Genomic DNA, 6,000 nt, shown 5'->3' on the forward strand with positions numbered 1-6,000 from the left:
GCACAGAGCCCCACAAGGGGCTTGAATCACGAGATCATAACCTAGGCTGAAGCCTGATGCTGAACTGACTGAGCCACCCAGGAGCGCCAGTACTTGCTGCTTACTTCTAAGGAAAGATTATCACATGATCTAGTCTCAAGATCAACTCCAAACTCATCTCTACTATTTAAGTCTTGCTTCCGACCTTATTGCCAGGATCCCCTGCTGCCTACAATCTCCCTACCTACACCAAAGTCCCACGGAAGCTATACTCCTGAATTTAAAACCAAACATAACAAGTGGAATTTGAAAGGTTTAAGAAAAAAGTCATCATCCAAGTAGAAGATGATATGCACTAAGTATGGTGGCCCTTGGAGAGGATAGTGACTAACAACAGAAGGCAGAGATAAGGGATTTTTTTAAGAAATGAGGGATTACAACCTATTGTTGTATTAGTCTTTCTTCTTACAAAGAAGATGTGAATCACATTCAATATATTCAAGATTATCAGAAAGTGGGTGTCTGGATGAGACTGTGAGCCAGATTATGCCTCAGAAATCAGTCATCCAGTCTGACTCTCATATGTCACCCTGGAAGATACTTACTCAGGAAGGTTAATGATTGAACCAAGTTCATATAGCTGCCCCATTACAAATGTGAGACTAGAACCAGTCTGTACTTTTCCCCTTGTGTTTCATTGCCTCCTGAATCACACACTGACTTGATCCACTTTTCCATTTCTAGGTCTCTGACCAAGATCCCCTTCCTCAAGGTGGATGAAGCAGTCACAAAGTTGTGTGTATATTTTTCTCCAGATCTCCTTTAATAGCTATGTCTAAACTGTAAAATTAAAGTTTTATAAGTTAATTCCACCCTACAAGGCAGCCTTCTGCATCTTCTTCCAGAGCTCTTCTAAGACCCTATGGTTAAACTTTCTTATAAGCCCCCAAAAACCCCAACCTCCAGCCTTTACTCCTCACTCTATCTCCACCTCTTCTACTAGCTGACTTTGGCTGGTAGCATTTTAAACTATATTTTAAGAGAGTTCTATCAAAGATCAAAAAACTTCAAAACCCTAAGAACTAGGTTAATGGTGGGATTGAGGAAATACATCAGGTAGAGAAAAAGGAAAATTTTCCTGCCACAGTTCAACTCACACTATATGAGACTGAGGGAGGAACAATGTTTTACACTTATCAGTAACTGCTGAGGCAGAGTAAGTTTATCAGAACTTCATAATGTGATAACTGGGAGCTATTCTTGATGGGGAAGGGAGGAGACTTGTTCTGGAGTTGAGAATAAAGGCTGATTAGGAGGTTCTGGTCTGCCTGGCATAATAGCATTGGGAAACCAAAGAGGGGGGAAGATACTTTCAGAGAAGACAGGATCCTGAAATGGAACAGAAGACCAACTTCACTTACTTCATATATTTGTGTAGACCTGGTTTAGCACTCATGGCAATCTCTAGAGATTCTGTGTTTTCCATGGTTCCTGCAGTTCTTTAGTGCTTTGTATTTATCCATTACTTAAGCATACGAAACAAATATTTCATGTTGCAATTTTTGTGATGATTTGTAGCCCAACATTAGGGTTTTAGGACTTGGAAAATATTTGTGGTAATTTCCTTATTACCTAACAATTAATACAGATTAATACAATTAATACAGATGCTCTTTGGTTCTTTATTTTGGATCCAAAATAACTGTGTGATTGTTTTCTTATTTGAATGTCCAAATACTCAAATCATGAGATTTCTTTAAATTTTTTGTTAGAAGGTCTATATGTTTGAAGGACAACATTTTCCATTATAAGAACTACTGGCAAATATCAGGGAAATTTATATGTAAATAGCAGCTCTGAGACAACTTTGTCATGTTTAAGATCACAAACCATATTTCTACTCTACCACATGGTGTTTTTTAATAAGTGCTTTATCAACCTTTATGATCCTTTCAAAATTATTGGAGAGACCTCTTTCTGTTATAGAGATATTCAAATGTTTATTCAACATAATTTCATAAATGTATTACCAATCTTAGATACTGAATCTTTATTAAAATCCTTATTTGGGGCACCTGGGTGGCGCAGTCGGTTAAGCGTCCGACTTCAGCCAGGTCACGATCTCGCGGTCCGTGAGTTCGAGCCCCGCGTCAGGCTCTGAGCTGATGGCTCGGAGCCTGGAGCCTGTTTCCGATTCTGTGTCTCCCTCTCTCTCTGCCCCTCCCCCGTTCATGCTCTGTCTCTCTCTGTCCCAAAAATAAATAAAAAACGTTGGTAAAATCCTTATTTAACAGCAAAAAAATGGTAAAATTTTTAACTGTGCTAGCCCCCCCCTTCCAAAAAAAGCTGGCTGTAAGATATAAGAACCACACAGCTGGGTCAAAATTCATGATAAACTATAATTAGCCCATATCTCTTAGATCTAGCCAAGACAACACTTCAAACAAGACAGATGCTCGTCTATTCAGTGGGTAGCCAATTCCAGTGTCTAATTACCTTACCAGGCAAGGACACTCTTCTTACATCCACCTGAACTGCTTCTGCAATGCAATTTTGATACTAACTACCCAACAGCCTAGAGTTAACACAGACTTCACAGGTAGAGATCACAGTCCTTCTCAAGAGTCTCTTCACCTCAGAGGGGCGCCTGGGTGGTTCAGTGGGTTAAGCGTCCGACTTCAGCTCAGGTCATGATCTCGCAGTTAGTGAGTTTGAGCCCTGCGTCCGGCTCTGTGCTAACAGCTCAGAGCCTGGAGCCTGCTTCAGATTCTGTGTCTCCCTCTGCTCTTTCCCTGCTCAAGCTCTGACTCTCCAATAATAGATACATGTTAAAAAAAAAAAAGAAAAAAAAAAGAGTCTCTTCACTTCAGACACCAGCTACAAACTCTGGAGTTCCCAGGCCATTCAAACTCCTGTCCATCTGACTAAAAATTCAGAGGTTCCCACTACTCCCTCACATTTAATAATTTGATAGAAAGACTCACAGGACTCAAGAAAGCACTGTATTTATGATTATTGTTTTATTACAAAGGATGAAAATCAAGACCAGATGAAGGAAGATACCTGTAGGGTGAGGCCTGGTAAGGTTCCAAACATAGAACTTCCATGATTCTCCCTGCAGAATAAGGACACATCACCTTCTATTTTCACACTGATGTGCTCACCAACTGAGAAGTTTATTTAACCTTGGCATCTAGAGTTTTTATTGGGGTTTCATTATTTAGACATGATTTATAGAGTCATTGGACATGTAATTGAATTCAATCTCCAGCCCTTCTTCCCTCCCCAGTGGTTGAGCTAATATCACCTGATTCAAAGCTCCAACCCTCTTAACAAAAAACAAACAAACAAACAAAAAAAAGCTGCAACCCTCTAATCCTCTAGTCACATGGTTAGTCTTTCCATTATGACCAGCCCCCACCCAGAAACCATCTATGGGCCTACCATGAGTCATCTCATTGGTATAAACTCAGACATGGTCTGAGAGTCTGAGGGGGCCACCATGAATAACAGACACTTCTGTCCCTGGGAAAATTCCAAGGATTTAAGATCTCCATCTGGGAAGCTGGGCAGAGACCAGACAAATTATTATACAGCACCTTTTCCTACAACTTAAGATAAATAAGCAGATAAATGAAGGCTCCTGAAATGTGTCTTATGAAACCCTTATAGACAGCTTTGTTTTATTCCCTGTAGATATCATTTTACCAGTGAAATTACTTGTAATTCATGGTCCCTGGGCAGACGTTAGCCAGCAATAAGTTATCAAATTACCTCTTGTTAAAATTTTAAGAAAAATGTCAAGCAAGCTTTCATTTTATCATTATGTGATTTTTATTTCTCCTTTGAACTATTCAGAAAACTTCTCAATAACTTGAAGATAAAAATCTTTTTTGGTAATCATATTTCCTCACTTCCACTCAGAACAGAAAAGAATAAGATTTTCTGATGTCATCCACACTCTTAGATAGAAACAAGAGTAAAAAATGAGTCCTTAACGTTAAAAAAAATTTTTTTTTTAAAGGTGGGGCACCTGGGTGGTTCAGTTGTTTAGGCGACCAACTTCCGCTCAGGTTATGATCTCGCAGTTTGTGAATTCGAGCCCCTCGTCGGACTCTGTGCTGACAGGTCAGAGCCTGGAGCCTACTTCAGATTCTGTGTCTCCCCCTCTCTCTACCCCTACCCTGCTCACACTCTGTGTTTCTGTCTCTCAATAATAAATAAACGTTAAAAAAATTTTTTTTAATGAGTCCTTATTAACTTCATTTGGATGTAAAGAAAAATTGTAAGTTTATGGAACTAGAGTGTATTATACTAAGTGGAATAAGTCAGTCAGAGAAAGACAAATATCATATGATATCACTCATATGTGGAATTTAAGAAACAAAACAGATGAACATAGGGTAAGGGAAGCAAAAATAAGATAAAAACAGAGAGGGAGACAAACCATAAGAGCCTCTTGAATACAGAGAACAAAGTGAGGGCTGCTGGAGGGGTGTTGGGTGGGGGGAATGGGCTAAATGGATGATGGGCATTAAGGAGGACACTTGTTGGGATGAGCACTGGATGTTGTATGTAAGTGATAAATCACTAAATTATTTTCCTGACATCATTATTACACTATATGCTAACTAACTGGATTTAAAATATATATATGTGAAAAATATGATATATGAAATATATGAATAGATATATAAATATGTGTGAAAATATGAAAATATAAAATATACATGAAATATATATATGAAAAACATAAGTTTTAACAATAAATACTAGAAAACTGCCCTGACATTTATTATAAAAGCACTACTTCTATCATTCTAAGTTGACCTGACTTTACACTACATGATAGATAAGAACACAACCAGTAGAGTTGGTTAAAGAAAAAGTAGTTCTCTCAGTGAACATGTGGTAGTATTAAAGATGCATAATTGGACCAGATGTGCTGTGGCCAATTTAAGGAGAACACATAGTATTCATTTCTTTTACTATGACTTCTGTCTTTAATTTTGGGAGATACTTCACTCAATGTTCCCTGTCTGCCATACCTAGTTCATATTATAAGGTACTCATCTATTGTGACAGCTCCTTTCCTGGAGCAGGACTTCCAGGACTTCTATCTAGATACTTTCATGCAGCTAAGTGAAAGGTCAAAGGTTCTTCATGGGTCTTTTGTTTCTTAAAAATAACCAGCCTAAAATAATCTATATGCCAATGAAACATATTTTGCGGTAGCATATTTTGCTCCCCTATATAAGGGAGCCCTTTTCTGGAAACAAACCAGCCCTCAAGCCATTCCCTAACCTCTAAAACTTAAAATGTCTACTACATAACCCAAGGGCTTGCCATTAGTGTTTTCAACTCCTCCAGCCTCTTTAAAGTATTTATCTTCTAAAAGTTGACTTGAGCCTCCATCCAACATGATGTCTACAGTCCTCCTCAGTGTTTCTGAGAATTCTTGGTGGGATTGCTCATGTTTCTCCTGGTCACCTCTCATTCTGATTTTCTACTCTATTCATCTCCTATAGCAACATCTTCAACATAGAAAATAGCTCTTGTTTCCTTGATTCCTCAAAGTACCATTATCATAAGATAGAACTTTACTGAAGGCTTTGAAAAACTGAGAAGGACCATGTATTAACCATGTTTCTAGGTTCTATAAACTTGATGCTTAATTTTTTTAAACATTTATTTATTATTCAGAGACAGAGAGAGACAGTGTGAGCAGGGGAGGGGCAGAGAGAGAGGGAGAGACAGAATCCCAAGCAGGCTCCAGGCTCTGAGCTGTCAGCACAGAGCCCAATGCAGGGCTTGAACTCACAAACCGTGAGATCATGACCTGAGCCTAAGTTGGACACTTAATGGACTGAGCCACCCAGGTGTCCCATAAACTTGATGCCTTTAATATCTGCCCTCCATGCATATGTTGGACATGACTTGTTCTGAACAACCTACTAATATGTTTGAGTCACCTTGACTTAGCCTCCACTGCTTCACCACCCCTGTCTCCTTGAGAGGCGT

The sequence above is a fragment of the Prionailurus bengalensis genome, chromosome D3 (genome assembly GCF_016509475.1).
Source record: "Prionailurus bengalensis isolate Pbe53 chromosome D3, Fcat_Pben_1.1_paternal_pri, whole genome shotgun sequence".
Lineage (NCBI taxonomy): Eukaryota > Metazoa > Chordata > Mammalia > Carnivora > Felidae > Prionailurus > Prionailurus bengalensis.